Below are 18117 nucleotides of genomic sequence, written 5' to 3'. Positions count from 1 at the left end.
TTTCTGACGTCCGAGGCAAGGATGGAAGGTCGGAAGAGGCACAGTTCGACCCTTCTTATCACTTCTGGTCTAAACATGCTCTTGTACATATGCAGACTAAGTGGCACCTAATAATCTAAGTTACACACACGCAGAAACACAGAAAAGCCATGTTCCTGCTTACATAAGTACTTGATTCATATAAGGTAATTCATAATACAAGGCACTTGATTATTATATTCTTAAGTCATTAACAGTGTTTGGAAATTATCTCCATCAACAATGTTCAGTTGTTGCACACACTTCTCAAGTAAAATCTCAAAGCATCAACCTACAACACACAAATAGTCAAATCTCTAAACATTCAGGTCTGTTGAGCAATTTGCAATGAGGACGGCAGCATAAAAGTGCCTTGAGGCTCTGTTTTGTTTGGTAAACAATGGAGAACTTTGAAGAGATCGACAACCAGAGAAGGAGAGGGGTAAGAGTGAGAGGAGGAGGAAGAGGTAAACTACATCACTGAATGTATTTGTTTACAAATGATATACTGTATAATATACTTTATCGATGACAATATCTTGATGGAAACACTTTTTGTTTTTGGCTTAGTGTTTAGGGTGGACCTCAATGTCTATGAGGAAAGATATGACTCAGGTGAGAGACTCTTGATGATGTGCATGAAGTAACAGTGACACAGATGCACACTCATACACACACACACACAGAGACACTAGCCTACTGCAGTTGGATAGCCTGGATGCCAGACGAACTTAGCCACGCCCACAACTTTTTTGGTCGGGAAGTTCGGTCTGGTGTTGCTCCGTTGGGGAGAAACTATCTCCTCACAAAAATCTGTGAGGAGATAGATAGACCAATCAAATTGTCAGGGCAGGCTTTATACGATGATGGACAGATGATCAACCCTAACGTAATCAACCACGTCACCAAAGAGCTTTTGGGGTGAATTCGTTTTCAACAAACATGGCTGCCGTTGGAGAGCTGAAATGTGGAAATTCGAGTCTGTTTTAGAAGACATTGACAGCACATTCATTTTGGAAGAGGAACAGATAAACGTGATCAAGGCATTTGTCCATCGAAAATATGTTTTTGCCGTCCTTCCTACCTTCCTACGGGATCCGGTAAAAGTTTAATGTATCAGCTGGCCCCATGGTCTACGTTATGGTCATACTACGTTGCTCTGATTGGTTCTAGATATATCCAATTGAGCGAAGAGGCATTTTTTTCCTGCTTCGGTTGAAACACGCCCCATAATCACAGTCCAACGGAGCGGTATCAGACTCATATTCTGACTAGAATTATGAGTATGACATCGTCAGGCTAGCAGTTGGAACGATGCACCTTTAAAATAAGCCATTGTTCAAAAACATCACAAAATCAGATTTGGAAATAAGGGTCCAAAAATCACCACCATATCCTTGCAAAACGACCCATTACTGTTAAGGTTCTCCTTCTCTCATCCTACCCGCCAACACTGGTCATGGTTCTGTAAATCTCATCCCAACCTGCATTCTAGTCACATGTCATTTGAACTCATGTTACTTAGTTGAGCATAACTAGATTCATGGAAAAGCAAATACAAGTTTAATTAAAAAAAGTGAAATTCATAACTTTCTATCAGTTACTCTCCCGGTTCTGTTCATTTCATTTGAACCTACATTCCTCTTGCGGGTCTATTAGTCTCAAACTAGTCTATGTTCCTCTTGCATCTCTATTACAGTTTTTCTCGATTGTTTACAAAAACTGGAACTTATAACACAATGACCACAACCTGTAATCCATGTGCCAACTCCCTAAACCAATTCTGCTAAACTATAAGCACAATTATCTGCTTTAGACCCAGATTTGAATTGTTAGCAACACTTTCTTCAAAACACAACACACAATTATCTGCTTTAAACACAGATTTCAATTGTTAACCACACTTTCTTCAAAACACTACACACCATCCTCTCTACTTTGCACACTTCATCAATGCCAAAACCTCCTTGTGTTTAGACAGACAGAGAATAGGTAAGAAACACTACTATGACAGAAAAACACTAGTTTGAATGCCTTATCAGGAGCATAGTGTTCTTGTATTTACTGTATAGTATTTTACATTGTACTGTATTTGTATATTTTGCAGAACTGAAAGATTACCCCGGCGTGGTGGGTGGGAGCGTTTGTTTACAGCAGAACACGAGACTGCAATAGTAAACATGGTTCTGGCAAATAATGCGTTAACGATAAAACAAATAAAAAGTGCCATAATTGATGACCAGGCCATGTTTCAAAACATTGACACAGTGAGCCTAGCTACAGTGGACCGTGTTTTAAGGCGGAACAAGCTTAGAATGAAGCAGGTCTGACGGGTGCCCTTCGGAAGAAACTCAGACAGAGTTAAACAACTACGCCATGACTATGTGCAGGTAAGTCCTATCAGCACTGACACATTACTGTACTGTATTGTAATCCAATCCAATGTTATTTTCAAGTGTTTCACAACAATGTGTAGGTCTATTTCTGATACAATATTGTCATGTTTGTTTCAGAGAGTTCTTGACCTAGAGGCAACTGAAGAGGTGCATAAATTCATCTATATAGATGTGTAAAACAAGGCGTCGGGGCAGAAATATTATCGGCCACCGTGCCATTGTCAATGTCGTTGTTATCTGGGACAACGTATGTTTCTACCGGGCTGCTCTGGTGCGCACCTGGTTCATCAACCACCCACGGTTCTTGGCACTTCCCCTCCCACCATACTCTCCCTTTCTGAATGCAATAGAGGAGTTTTTTTCTGCATGGAGGTGGAAAGTTTATGCGCACAATCCTCAAGCGCAGATCCCATTGATACAGGCCATGGAGGAGGCATGTGGCGATATAGCCCCAGAGGCATTCCAGGGCTGGATTCGCCATATCAGGCGATACTTCCCCCACTGCTTGGCCAGGAAGAATATAGCCTGTGATGTCGATGAGGTCCTGTGGCCAGACAGGAACCAAAGACAGGATGAAGCCTAATTTTTTTGTCATTTTTTATTTTACATTTTTCTTTCTTTTTTTGTTGACTGTACTGGTCTATTTTCTATTGTTTGTTCTGTGCAAAAATTAGAAAAAATAAAGAAACATTTTTGTTGTTACTGTATATTTGTGTGTTGTTTTATATTTGAGTTAAAACATTATACAGTTACAATATTTTACAACAGGAGAAAGCGTACAGTAACACTGAACATGAAAAGGCATAATGCTCCTGATAAGGCCTTCATACTGGTGTTTTCCATTGAGCACATCAGTGTTCAATCGATGCTTAGAAATGTCTACTCATATAATGGTCTGTGTTTGCTTTCAAAACAATGTTATGTCACCTCAAAAGGGTATTTTGTTTTCAAATGACAAAGTAGCATTTTGCAGGAGATATAAAGGGTTTTGCATTTTGTGTGAGTGGTTTTGGGATTTGTGTTTAGAGTTTTGAGAAAATGAGGCATGCTTTCAAGCAATTGAGAAAAACTGTAATCTCACAATAATCCTTTCTCTTCGGTTCTGTTGGTCTCATCCGGTTCTGTTTCCTGCAGCTGTCAGTGAAGGAGCAGCAGGACCAGAGCTGCAGAGCGCTGTCCCACCTGATTCGAGACCCACTCTTCCTCGTCTCCTTCGTCCACACCCTGGAGGAGCAGAAGAACTTCCACGTCAAGGACAAGTGAGTTTATGTCTGAGCGCAGGAGGAGAAAAGAGAGAGAAAGAGTGTGTGTAACAGGATGAGTGAGTGTGTGTGAGTGCTGAAGTGACTGACAGTTTGTTTTTTCCTCCCACATGAGTGTCGCTGGTGTGTAGTTAGTGTGACAGGGCCGTATGTGACTGTCACTATGGGGTCGTATGTGACTGTCACTATAGGGTGTATGTGTCACTATAGGGCCGTATGTGTCACTATAGGGCCGTATGTGTCACTATAGGGCTGTTTGTGACTGTCACTATAGAGTAGTATGTGTCATGTTACGACCCTGGCGGGTCTAGGTCCCGCCCCATGATATTTTGCATGCCTGTTCTGTCTCCAGGTGGAATTGGAACCAGGTGTATGGTTGATTGGCTGGACTACAAAAGCCCTGATCAGACTGAAGTCGGGAGAGCGTTGGATTGGTCGTTGGTGTTTGAATAGAGATTGGTTTTGGATTGTCGTTGGTTTTGGAGTGTCTTGGTTTTGGAGTGTCGTTGGTTGTGGATTATCGTCGTTGTTTGTTTATATTACCATTTACCTGACTTTACATTACATCTTTTGTTTCTCTTCACAACACTGATCTTCACCACACGTTTGCTATAATTATTAGATAACTATATAAACTTGTAAACCATTAATAAATATATTATTATTATTATTATCCTAAATTATGCGTGGCCTCCCCTTCTTGTTTCGTGCCTTGAGCTGGCTCGTAACAGTCACTATAGGGGCATATGTGACTTTCACTATAGGGCAGCGGTATTCAATTCAAATTCAACGAGGTCCAGTTACAGTAAATTTCCTCAAGCAGAGGTCCAGAACATCATAATGTCTAACTTGCGTTATGATTCAGTGCCATATATATTAAAGTAGCCCAGTATGTATCAACGTCTGTCAAATCAAATAAAGAAAGTACAATTCAGGGGCTCCATCTGTGGTTATTGAAAACACTTGTTTCGGCTCTATTCCCCTCTTTGTTAACATCTCCTTTGTGGCCAGGTAAATGTCCTCTCCTCTTGTACTGGTCTGAAGGGGTGTAACACCTAACAAGCCTTCCCAGAACTCTTTCTTCTTCTGTTGAAGAACCTTACATAAACTAACAGCTGAGCATTGTCACACACATCAGTGGACTCATCTACAGCTAAGCCTACACATGGTGCTTTATGAATTGCTTCATCCAGCTGTGCCAGCACATCCTGGGTTAATATTTCAGTTTTCTTTGTGGCTGATGATGCTGACATAGGTATTTGTTAGATTTTTTCAAAAAAGTCTTTTTGTTTTCCCTCAAGTAAGCTTTCAGCTACCGCACTCATGCACTCCTTCACAACCCCTCCGTCAGTAAATGTTTTTTTAAAAATTTTTTTTTTTATGTTGACCCAAAATCCAAGCAACTCTAAGGGAACATTCGTTAGCACGTTGTTGGTCAGTGAATGAATGTGTTAGGATTCTGGTGGATTGATCATATTGGGCTCTTAGATTGTCTCGGAACATATGAGACATACTGGTTATGAACTGCCCGTGGGAAGAATGACCATATAATAGGCTGTCCATTCTTGATTAAAAGCTCTGTTTTCTGTCTACTTTTCTCTTTTTAGAGCACGCCATGTGAAATTACTTTTCTCTCTCAATTATTGCTCCGACTTCTGTCTCGTCTCGTCTCTCCACTGATGGTATATCTCACTCACCGACTCGAGTCGTAATGCTTATCGGAATGCACAGATTTCATTGGATGTGTAGCATCACGTAAGATTATTTACAACAAATGCAATTTTTCTGTGAGTTTCCTGGGCCGCTAAACCAGTGCCGGTTTAAATAGAAATGCCCCTTCAAAATGTAACATTTCTCAGTAATTTATCCGTTCAATTTACAGTTCTGGGTCCGGATAGGATGGCGTCCGGGTCCGGACACGGACCTCCTATGAGTGACCTCGGCTATAGGGGCATATGTGACTGTCACTGTAGGGTCAAAAGGGAGGTTATTCTCATGCCCCCATCTGACTCCCTCTCTCTTGTTCCCTCCTACGTATCTCCCTTCCTCTGTCACTGTACCCACTTCTTTCCTCTCTTTCTTCTTCCCATTTTTCATTCTCTCTGTCCCCTCACCCTCCTGTTATCTCTCTCTTTCTCCTCCCATCACCCCTACCTCACTTCTCCTTTCTCTCTCTTTACTTATTCTTTTCCTTCCCTTTTATATCTCTTTGCATTTGTCTCTATCCCTCTATTTCCTCCCCCCTGACCCTGTGATTACAAGCGGTGAAGAGTGGGGTTGTGCCAGAATATCCCCACTCATGGAATGCCTCTTTCCGATCAGAAATGAACAAATCGTTCAACCTGACCTGATCTGTTGTTTAATGTCAATTTGATCCTTTTTTTTTTTTACACAATATGAAGGATGAAGTACTTTTTCTAAGTAGCTTTAGTTAACCAAACTAGATTTCTGTCAGGGAAAAGACCCTCAACAGTTCCCAACATAAGGAAGGGTGTCCCCATGGACAAGGTACATCGTTGACTGAGGGAGCGATGTTTGAGGTCACTATAGTAGCAGGGATGACAGTTTCGCTACACTGTTTCCGTCTCAGAGAGCCTAATCTAGTTGTTCCATTAATAGAAAAACACATTAGGAATATGGAATGAACTGCCACTTAAGGTGACAGCTCGGTTGTGGCATGTTTTTTAGTTCTGCTAGTGGGTGGGTATTGTTACACGGATCCCGCACCTGGGCATCGTTTGTATCATAAGATGGCTTACTGTAGCCCCAGCTGTCTGGGGCACACTTCTCTCCAACACAGATCGTAGCTTGGAATGAGAGTGGCCTTGCTTTAAGTCTAGGGTGAAAGGAGGATGTTGGCATTAAGGTACATACATAGCAATTAGTCCAATTACGTCTATTCGCTTGCATGGATGCATATCTATACCATGAATTAGTAGAATACAGGTGAGTAATATTCCCCAGGACCTCATGTTCCCCATATGAAATCCACCTCTTATGGATTCTCTCAATTACACTTGTGGAGGACCAGAGACCCAGTATTACTCCTGAAGTAACCACTAATAGCAGCAGCTTAGACATTGTTATAATGGAGTGATATGATGTATACAGTCAAACAAGAAAAACAAATAAACAAGAAAAACAAAAAACAGATACACCTCTACTATGTTGAGCAGAATCTCTAACCCCCAGGGCGCTCCCGGGAGGTCAGGTGACGTTTAGACGACCAAGATTTATACACTTAGCCCCCTCAGGGAGCCACAAAACGCTACTCAACGCTAGTGGTGGATCCTGGTAATGTTCTGAATGTTCTGAATGTTGCAGTGTGACAGGTGAATCCAGGTGGAGCGTTCAGCGATCTTGACGGCTGTTGGGGTGGCAAGAACACTGTCGTCAGACCAGCTCTTTCATTTGATGATTTTGATGAACACCCAGTCACCTTCACCTTCACCTGGCCTTGTACCTGTGGAGACACAGAAGAAACTCGAACAGTATTGGGTTCTTTACATTCCCTAGTTTATAGTATAATTTGTGGCACCCCAAAAGTTGGTCTTATTCTTTTGCACAGTGCTTTTGCTACTGTGAGGAAATCTGGGGTTGAGCTGGGAAATACCTCTATCCATTTGGAAAACACATCAATTATAACCAAACAATATTCCAGCCCTTTGGCTTTGCTAAATTGGATATAATCCATGTGTATTACCTGGAAAGGATAATCAGGCTTGGGGAACTCGCCCCTCTTTGGTCTGAGGTTTCCCTGTGAGTTATGCCGAATGCATATTTCACATTGCTGACAAATTTTTTAATAAAATAAAATTTAATACATTTTTTTTTTTTATTACTATTTTTTTTTTTAAATAGGTTATATGTTGTACAGTGTTTATGTACTAGTCTTTATATCCCTCCTGTTGAGGCATGGATATTCCCATGACTCAAAAAATTGCTGCCCATTTGTATAGAGCTCGCGGCAGGATGGATTTTCCATATGGACTTACACATACCTCATCTTTTCAGCGTCTTTTTTTTGTTTTATCCAAATTTCCTTTTAATTTTTGGGTGCTTGTTGTTGCATGTCAACTAAAACATCATCCTCTGTTCCCTGTGTTAGATACAGGCCAGCTGCCAGCTTGGCTACTTTATATGCTAGGTAATAAAAGCATTAAGACTGCATGGGATACTTTAACGACGAGTTCATGAACCAGCACAATTCCTGCTGACGCGTGAATGACGTGTAAAACAGATGTCATGAATCCATGTCTGGTATCAACCATAAAAACGAAAGGTTTCGCACAATTTGTTTCTTAGTCACAGGTTTAGGAGCTTCCAGTATAGAACCAAGTAACCCTAAACAACTATACAACTGTCTTTAAATTTTCGTTTAGAATAACATTCTTACAATCTCGCTGCAACTATTCAACTCTCAGCATTTAGCCAATACCACCAACAATTATACCCTCCATCTTCATTAATAACTTGGGGTCCCATGACCTGTGTTTAAGCCACGGGCTTGAATCAAATTGCTTGTCCGCTCAGTCAATTTTTTTAATTATGCAGTATCAAATAATTTGCTTCTGACGACTACAATTCAACCATCTCCTTTAACGGCGTAGTTGGTTCCATATCTACCAAAAGCATTTCTGAATTTAAATAATATTACACTAATATGTGTAGTCTGACTATTTTTCTCACCTCTTCTCCTTCAAAATACGAACGTGCGTGTGTGCGTGTGAGTGTGAGAACGTGCGTGTGTGCGTGTGAGATTGCACAAAGGCCAGAGTCCTCTGTTCCCCCTGAGCTAACAGCCCCCCACCCGTGTGCTTCTCTGTCCGTCTTAACAGTCAACCACACAGGTTTGTTTAAAAAGTCAAGGTTCCTGTTAGCGATGTTACGTCTTATAATCAACCTCTTATATTTCTAATAACTCCCCCTTCACGCACTTAAGACTAAAAAGTGTGTGCAAATTAACAAAGCAGATAACATGTATAGAGCTGCCACGTGGCCACAGTAACAGCTCTATAGTTTATCAAGCCTGCAGTTTACCCCTCTTTCTCCACAAGAATAACACTTATCCTCACTTTCTTTTAATCTTCTTCTTAACTTTCCATTGACTTTCTTATTCTCACTTTCCTCGTACCTTCTCATTTTTACTTTCTATTGACTTTCTTATCCTTACTTTCCACGTACCTTCTCATTTTTACTTTCTTATTACTGCTGGATTCTGTGGCTAGTCATGAATTTTCGCTATTGGGACATTCTCTAGCCCAGTGTCCTCTTTCTCCGTCTTAACAGTGCTTGTTTTAAATGTGGATCAAATATCAAACGTTCTGCTGCAGTAGTGTCCCTTAACCCGCTGTGGTTTCTGAAGGCATGTTCAAACCTTTTTCTGAACTCATAGACAGTTTCACCATCTTTTTGCTTTATCTCTCCTAATTTAGTATAATTTGGCTGAGCTCTGAATGTGTCACGAATTCTTACTTGTAACGCAGCAACCCGACCACCCAGCTCTACGTGGCCGGCTGCGAGAGGTATTCCTCCTGCATCGTTTACTTCGTATCCAATTTTAACACGCGCCCAATCTGTTTTCATTTTTGAACGATAAATCCATTCCACTTCTCTGCTATCCAATTTATACATCTGATAAAGTCCACCACCTACACCTCCAACTGCACCGAACGGGTTTGTGCTAACTCGTAGTTTTTGAGTTACTGGAGATGATGGTGGTGGGGATGGCGGAGTTTGTGACGGTAGTGGTATTTGAACGGCAGCTTGTTGCGGTGGTGCGGGTGGCTGTTCGAATCTAGACCTACTGATTACTACAGTATAGTCTTCTTTTGATAGGGCAGAAATTACGACATGCCCTCTTCGTCGTCTAATAACATCGAGTCTCTCTCTCGCCTCTGCCAACCAGACGCCAGCACATGCGAGTTCGTCTTTATGATGCGTCTTTAACGTTTTCTTTCTCCTATGGTGATTATTTATGTCTTTACATAATTTCTCGCAATCTTCTACAACTAGTTTCCCACTGAAACTATATTTTTCTATCCAGCGATCTACGTGTTTTGTATGGGAATCAGTATGTTTTTTCTCCATGAATTTCTTATCGCCAATACCACCTTGTGGTTTAGTTGCCGCTTTTTTAAATTAAAACAGAATATCTCAGACGGGTCAAATAGAGACACCGGAAAGCAAGCTTCTAGACAAATGAAATCTGTCCGGCTTTCCCTGGGTGTTTGTACCACAGAGTCTCTATCTGTTTTTAGACTGTTAATCACTTGCTCCAGTCACACTCATATTCATTAATTATGGTGAGTTTTTTTTTATTAAGCAAAATACTTCTCGAGTCTATGAAAAATATCCGGAGACCGAGCTTCTAGACTGATAAATCAATCCGGGTCTCCCTGGGAAGTTTGTACTCTCAGATATTTTCCAAAGTTTTAATTTTGCTTGATTACTTAGTCCAGTCACGCACTCATTCACACAGATGTACATCCATTCACATAGGCCTAGAACTAGCGCTTTTAAGAGACCTCGAATCTCTTTTTTTTTTTTTTTTTCCGTTCGTTCAGTAACTTATGCTACTTACTTCATACTATGCTGTGTGTCCAACCTTGCTTCAGATCCCGTCAGACCAGCCTCCTGGAGGCAGACCCCTTTCTGCCGGCCCACGTAGAATTCACTAAATGGGACTTTCTGCCGATGGCTCTCTCGGCAGGACGTGCACTTGTCTTCGGCTTCCTGAAGTCTGCTCCCAGGCGGTCGGTCTTGTTGGGTTCCGGCTTCGAAAGGACCAAGAAATGTCAGGGAAAAGACCCTCAACAGTTAGTTAGCAGATTAAAAACACAAATCAGCATGTAAGTGAACTGGACTGTTTTCGAACAGGGCCCCGATGGAGACAGACACCTTAAGTCTGTCTGACGTGCCATGCTAAAAACAAGTCCTTTTATTCAAACACAATGTTTACACAGTATGACAGTCAGGACGCTGGGATGCACTTTAGGGTTACCTGCAGCTCAGCTGAATTCTACTTCTGCTTAGCAACGAGTCATTTTACAACCCGCTTTCTCCTTATTTCAGAAAAACATCACGTGAGGCATCTGCTTTCACATTCTCTGCTCACTCAGTGTTTTTCCAAAATCAACCTACACACTTTACACACAACATTTTGAACAAGCCTTTTAGCTAAAACATTCATGATAAAATATACTAATACTTTCTTTAACATTTTCTCCCTAGGCTAGCTTTGGTGGTGTTCAACTTCTTCTGGTGTGAAGTAATTCTTCAGCACTGGGTAGGTTAAAGGTTAAAGGTCATCTCACTCCCTCTCTCTTGTTGTCTCATCATTTCTCTCTCCCCACCCGGCTGTTTCACTTCCTCTGTCACTGTACCCTTTACCTCTCTCTCTCTCTTCTCCATCTCCCCTACCTCACTTCTCATTTTCTCTCTCTCTCTCTTTCTCCATCTCTTTGTCTCTCCTTACTCTTGTTTCTTCCCTTTTATCTCTTTGCATGCGTCTCTGTCCCCACCCAGGTGTGTGGTGGCGTCTCTCTGTTGACCCTGGCCCTGCATGATGACCTGCCCTACCTGCGCAGGTGATGGAGCAGCTGCTGGTGTCTGATGGAGCAGCCCAGTAACGCTCAGCCCAAACTGCTGCTGCGCCGCACAGAATCAATCGTGGAGAAGCTGCTCACCAACTGGATGTCCGTCTGCCTCTACGGCTTCCTCCGGGTCAGCCTGGATTTATGCTTTTCCCGCTCAGACTTGCATACAGTACAGACCCATATGGAAAAAGTCTTTACATTTCATACATGTTCATTTTTCATGTAGTATATAGAGAAAGTGTGTTAACACACGTAATTATGGCCCCTTTCATATACAGTGACAGAAGAAGTATATGGTTAATATATGACATACCTTCCATGTTGAAGGGCATTATGCCATTTTTTCTATGCTCTTTACCACAGAAGTATTGTGTATAAAGTGTGATTCCTACTTTTCACTGGACGCTCCTCTAAAAGTCCTGAGACGGCAGGGCCACAACGAGCTCCCTTCTACTGCCAGAACACTCCTGGAAAGAAAAAAAAAACATTTCATATAGAAATGATAGGTGTTGAGAACGTACATTATGATGTTGCCGACCAGCTCAAACTCCATCTTACTAACTATGCCCCGGACACAACCAAAGATCTTTGATCGGTTAACATCTCCCTAAACATTGACGGCTTGCCCCTTTACAAATCATCAAACAAATCCCTTTGCGACAAATGTAACCAGAAGGGGACCTGGGATGGAAGAATGCTCTACCCAGAGATGGACAGTCTCACCTTGAGGACCAACCAGTCCTTCAGGGAGTGTTGGCAGCCCGAACACCACCATGCAGAGCGCATATCTCCCTTCTGCAGCCTGCCAATTGATATGGTCCATTCTTTCCCGGCTGACTATATGCACCAATGCTGCCTAGGTGTCATAAAAAAGCTGCTGCTCCTGTGGACAAGGGGAGACTGAGGTCAGACTCTCTAGAGCACAAATGGCACTGGTAAACAGTCGTCTGGGGCCCCTCAGAACTGCCATTCCCACCTGTTTTGCCCGCAAGCCTAGGGGACTGGATGACCTTGACCACTGGAAGGCTACCGAGTACCGCCAGTTTCTCCTCTACACCGGGAAAATCGTGTTGCAAGGTGTACTCGGAGAAGATCTTTTTGAGCACTTTATGGCCTTCAGCACAGCCATGTGCATATTAGTGTCCCGAGTTTTGGCTGTGTCACATATCGAATATGCACATGATCTCCTGAGATTTTTTGTTGAGCATGGAGAGATGCTGTATGGCCGAGTAGGGAACCTCCCAATGTGTTGTGACAGGCCAATAAAACGGGAATCTCATTCGCAGACTCAATCATGACGTTTCTGACCATAACAAAGATCCAGGAAACATAACAAAGATCGCCAATGGTTTTTTCCCAGCGTTTTTGGGTTGGTAGACACGCCAGATACCCAAATGAACGTGTAGAAGCACTAAAAAAGTGGAATTTTCATAATATGGCACCTTTTGAGGAATCGCATTTAAGAAAACTCTCTGTGTTAGAAGTGTTAATGAATCGTTGGTGATTGCGTTCACATCAACTCTACAGTCATCCTCGGATTAGATTCATTATAATAATAATAATAACGAGAATATTTGTATCATTAACAATTACGTTTCACATGTATAGTCATGATTCTACGAGGCACTGTGATGTCATAAAATAAATAAAAGGACTACACCAGAATGCTGCGCTCGTCTAGTGAGCGTCGTTTGGCACTGCCATCTGTGCAAGTACGGCAATCCAGAATTTTCATTTGTAGTTCCACGTTGGTGGAACGAACTGCCTAGCACTACCAGAGCAGGGGCGTCCCTCTCTACCTTTAAGAAGCTTTTGAAGACCCAACTCTTCAGAGAGCACCTCCCTTCCTAACTGGCACTTCGACTAGTGCTTAACTTGCACTTACAGCAGTTACATTCCTGCACTTATTTTCTATTTCGTTTTTCTATTTCTTATGTAAAGTAGTATTTATTGTTACACTAGGTCTCTATTGCTCATAGCTTGACTGTTCTCTCCCTTGTACGTCACTTTGGACAAAAGCGTCTGCTAAATGACTAAATGTAAATGTGAATGTACACGAACACTGCAAATGTAAGTGAATAAATAAATAAGCACTGAACTCAATCACGTTGATATAGCTAGAGTGGAATAGAATGGACACATCTACATCCTGCAGCGGTCCACCTCATGACATGACTCGTTTACGAGTTGCTTTCGTCTAGATTCGGTCGATTCCGACTGCACACCTCACTGGCGGGGCGTGTATGTATGCAAATTCAGGAGCACGAGAACGCGCTTTCAATTTCAGAAAACTCTTCCGGTGGAGCACAGCTCAGAACACTTCTGCTGTGTAGGAACACATTTTCAAGCGTTCATGAATTTGTCGGATGTCTTTTTCTTACGTTGTTTTTCCGAAGCCCGTAAGAAACATTTCAGAAGAAACGTCAGAAAATGTTCGAGAATGAGGCCCATTGAGCACAAAGAATTTCATTACTGATAAATGCTGTTTATGAGTATATGATAATAAACTTGAACTTGAACATTACAATTGCTACATACTGTTACTTTAATATCTTTATCATACTTGTTATTATTTTTAATTCAGGCTACAAAAAAATATGTTGTGCTGAACTTCATTGAAGAGAATGAAGTGGAGGCAGCACCATCAAACTGGCTGGAGTGCAGTGATGGGGTAAGATTTTTTTTTCTTCATTTTAGCAATTCATGCAGTTATAATCATCTTAATCTTAGTCAACTCAAAATATGAAGTCTGTAAACACAATTGTTTTCTAAAAAAGAATGAAATGTCTCCTCAAAGAAATAGATCAGTAATTGTATTCTCTCTCTAAAAAAAATAATAATATATACGGTATATATATATATATCATGTCACATCAACATCAAATGTTACAGATTGTATATTGCTACTGGCCCCAGCGCAACCATGCCACCCTCGCAAAGCGATGTGCCCTGCCAGATAAAGAACTCTGGACAAAATACTCAGTGTACTCTCTGAAAAGGGTATGTATGTCTTAAAAATCAATTACTCAAGGCTCCAGACAATTCACAGCCATGGGGATATTCTTCACCGATCCCACTCTTCCTTGTGTGATGTAGTGTATGTGCAACCAATAACTGAATTTCACTTTTTGAGGCAGTGTGACTTAAACAAGTTTACTGTGTTTGTTTTTCTGTAGACACTTATACTCTGGCAAGACAAAAGGTTCAAAGAGCACAAGAGACCTCTCATCTTGACGACTCTGAACAAGAATCCCGGCGGATTAAGCTCCCGGAAAGATACAGAGGTATAATCAGATATTTCTGACTTATAATCAGAAATATTGCACAACTATTTTTGTTGCAGTAGTTGCCTAGACAATGAATGTAAACTACATTATTGAACCAACAGAGGTTAAAGAGCTGGGAACAAAAAATAAATAAATAAAAAATAAATGTATGTACTCAAAAGAACAAAAAAAACACTTCTGCCTTCAGAGCTTCTATTTTTATTTTTTTTCCGATTTGCTGTATGCTTTGTCCACAATTTAAATAACATTCACACTTGCTTCTATAGCAAACAAAGACCTGAGGCCACAAACACCCGAATGTAAGTAATTCATATATACAAATGTGGCCTCTTCAACAATCAATAGCCATACTAATTATATTAGCTCAACTCTTGCCATATAGTGGTTAAAAATGTTTTTGCTGTCTTACAATTACACACGTCAATTTTATTTATTTATTTTTTCTTTGCTTGCCTTGCAGCCGATTTGCAAGATACATCTCAAGGTAACTAAAAAACTAGAATGTAAACTACCTACAAAATAAGTATGGAAAAGAAAAAGGTAAAATAGTGTAAACTGCATCTAATTGTTTCTCACTGATGACACAGATGAAAGAGCGACATCTCCGCCTCTGAAAAGGTCAAGGCCTTCGGGCCTACTCAGGGCTCCCCAATGTGAGTATAACACTGGAGAATATTTCTACATATTTACATTTGCATTTACATTTAGTCATTTAGCAGACGCTTTTGTCCAAAGCGACGTACAAGGGAGAGAACAGTCAAGCTAAGAGCAATAAAAAGCATGGTGTAACAATAAATACTACTTTACATGAGAATTAGAAACGACCTAGAAAAAAGGAAAAAGAAGTGCAGGAATGTAACTGCTGAAGTGCAAGTTAAGCGCTGGTCAGGTGCCAGTTAGGAAGGGAGGTGCTCTCTGAAGAGTTGGGTCTTCAAAAGCTTCTTGAAGGTAGAGAGGGACGCCCCTGCTCTGGTAGTACTAGGCAGTTCGTTCCACCAACGTGGAACTACAAATGAGAATAGTCTGGATTGCCGTGCTTGCACAGACGGCAGTGCCAAACGACGCTCACTAGACGAGCGCAGCGTCCTGGGTGTAACATTTGCCCTTACAAGAGCATTTAGGTAGGTGGGAGCAGAACCAGCAAGCACTCTGTAGGCAAGCATAAGTGACTTGAACTTAATGCGAGCAGCTACTGGCAGCCAGTGGAGCTCAATGAGTAGCGGGGTGACGTGTGCCCTTTTCGGTTGGTTGAACACCAGACGCGCCGCGTTGCAGTAGTCCAGGCGGGAACTCACCAAGGTTTGCACCAGCAGCTGGGTGGCATACTGGGTTAGGTACGGCCTGATTTTGCGGATGTTGTATAAGCGCAAAGCGGCACGACCTGGAGACAGAGGCGATGTGGGCCGTGAAGGTCAGTTGGTCATCAATAATGACCCCCAGGTTTCTTGCTGTTTTGGATGGAACAAGAGATAAAGAGTCAATATTGATATTGATGTTATGGTGGATGACCTGTTTGGCTGGGAAGACCATCAGCTCCGTTTTGGCCAGGTTCAGCTGAAGGTGGTGATTTTTCATCCATGTGGATATATATCAGCCAGACAGTCCGCGATCCGCGCAGAGACCGTGGTGTCCTCAGGAGGGAAAGACAGAAACAGTTGAGTATCATCGGCATAACAGTGATAGGAAAACCCATGCGAGCGGATGATAGGGCCCAACGAGGTGGTGTAAATGGCAAAGAGAAGTGGTCCTATTACCGAGCCTTGGGGCACCCCAGTGGTGAGGAGGTGAGGTACAGACAGCTGACCTTGCCAAGACACGTTGAACGAGCGCCCAGTGAGGTAGGATTCAAACCAGGAGTGCGCATTGCCAGAAATGCCCATACTTGACAGTATGGACAGAAGGATGCGGTGGTTGACTGTATCAAACGCAGCTGATAAGTCAAGCAGGACGAGAGCCGAGGATTGAGCTGCTGCTCTAGCTGTTTTTAAGGCCTCCGTTACAGACAACAGGGCTGTTTCGGTGGAGTGACCGCTTTTGAATCCAGACTGGTTTGGATCGAGGAGATTGTTCTTTGACAGGAACTCGGTAACCTGTTTGGAAGCTGCCCTCTCAATGGTTTTAGAAAGGAGCGTGAGAAGTGAGACCGGTCAATAGTTTTCTACCTGAGTGGGATCGAGAGACGGCTTCTTGAGCAGCGGCGTTACCCGAGCCACTTTGAAAAGAGAAGGAAATGTTCCAGAATTAAATGAAGCATTAATCACCTGTGTTATTGCCGGTAAGACGGCAGGCGATATGGCTTGAAGGATGTTGGATGGGATGGGGTCCAGCGGGCATGTAGTTGGACGGCTGCCTGTTAGGATTTTGGAGACCTCACTCTCGCTGAGAGGGATGAAAGAAGGAAATGATGAGCCATTGACGGTTGCGCCCTTAGGGGGGGGAGACAGTTGGTCGAACTGTTTCCCGATGGCTGCCACTTTCTCTGTGAAAAAGGAAGCAAAGTTATCAGCAGTGAGGTTAGTAGCTGGGGGAGGAGGAGGAGGGTAGAGCAGAGTTTTGAAGGTGGAGAATAGTTTCCGAGCGTCAGTTGCACCGTTGATCTTGTCATTGAAAAAAGTCTTCTTAGCAGCAGTGATGCTGGATGAGAAGGCCAGCAGTGTCTGGTAGCTTGTCTGGTAGTCTGGCAGATTTGTGCCACTTTCTCTCAGCCGCTCTGAGATTGGAGCGCTGCGTTCGGAGGGTATCACTCAGCCACGAATGAGACTGGGTAGAATATGACTTAAACATATTTAGCTCCACCCAGCTCCCTCCTTTCTGTCTGTGTTTTTACAGTTACTCAAAGTCCCCGGCAGCCCCTGGACATCCAGGAACATCAAAGTAATAATCGCATTACATCAATGTTTTGAAATCAATTCTCAGTTGTCCGGTTATTTTAAATTCAGGTTGGTCATGTAATTTTTTTTTCTTTCTTTACAGCTGTAGAATCAGAACCCATTGCTGGTGGTAGCACAACGCTACAACGAGAAGGTAAATGTGCAGCAGGACTATTTAATTAGTTTGATATGGGGGCCAGGTTGTGAAAAAGAATGCCAAGTGAGGGGACGGAAAAAACGAAAATCGCTTGAAATATTTGTAATATTAACTACAGATACAGTAAAAGTAGACCTACAACAACATATTGTATTTTGTAAATGCATCACAACAACAGCAGTGCATGAGGGCATTGCCAATTTCAAATAACAAGGATATTGTTTGGCCTTGTGCCGATAGCCCCACTCTCACTTAAGTTACTGTCTGTTTCAATAAGACATTGATTGTTTTAATTCATTTTTATACCACATTTCAATTATTTCACACAGAGGTCAGTAATATGTTAGACTCTTTTGAGAGGAGGATGGTGTCTAGGATTGAAAAGCTGCAGGAGGGCTTTGAGCGGAGGATGATGTTGAAGCTGGAAGTGATGCAGGAGGGCTTCAACAGCATCCTCAACAAGGTGGTAAACCACCTGGAGGGCCAGGGCAACAGGCCCGTGGCAGAGGAGGTAGAAGACCTTTTGGAG

At 42.3% G+C, this 18117-nt stretch overlaps 2 long non-coding RNA genes across 2 annotated transcripts; both read left to right on the top strand.

Annotated features, from left to right (window-relative positions):
• The first annotated feature begins 9389 nt into the window (after positions 1-9389).
• LOC116224201 lies at positions 9390-14552 on the top strand. Its single transcript, XR_006152883.1, has 3 exons — positions 9390-11401; positions 13859-14274; positions 14451-14552. It is a non-coding gene; the product is annotated as an uncharacterized LOC116224201 (long non-coding RNA).
• A 225-nt stretch (positions 14553-14777) lies between these two features.
• On the top strand, positions 14778-17420 carry LOC116224168. The gene is made up of 4 exons (XR_004165473.2): positions 14778-14860; positions 15022-15045; positions 15149-15214; positions 17391-17420. It is a non-coding gene; the product is annotated as an uncharacterized LOC116224168 (long non-coding RNA).
• The last annotated feature ends 697 nt before the right edge of the window (positions 17421-18117 follow it).

This window comes from Clupea harengus, chromosome 16 (genome assembly GCF_900700415.2).
Source record: "Clupea harengus chromosome 16, Ch_v2.0.2, whole genome shotgun sequence".
NCBI classification, from domain to species: Eukaryota; Metazoa; Chordata; class Actinopteri; order Clupeiformes; family Clupeidae; genus Clupea; species Clupea harengus.
This window is presented reverse-complemented; position numbering and strand designations above follow the sequence as displayed.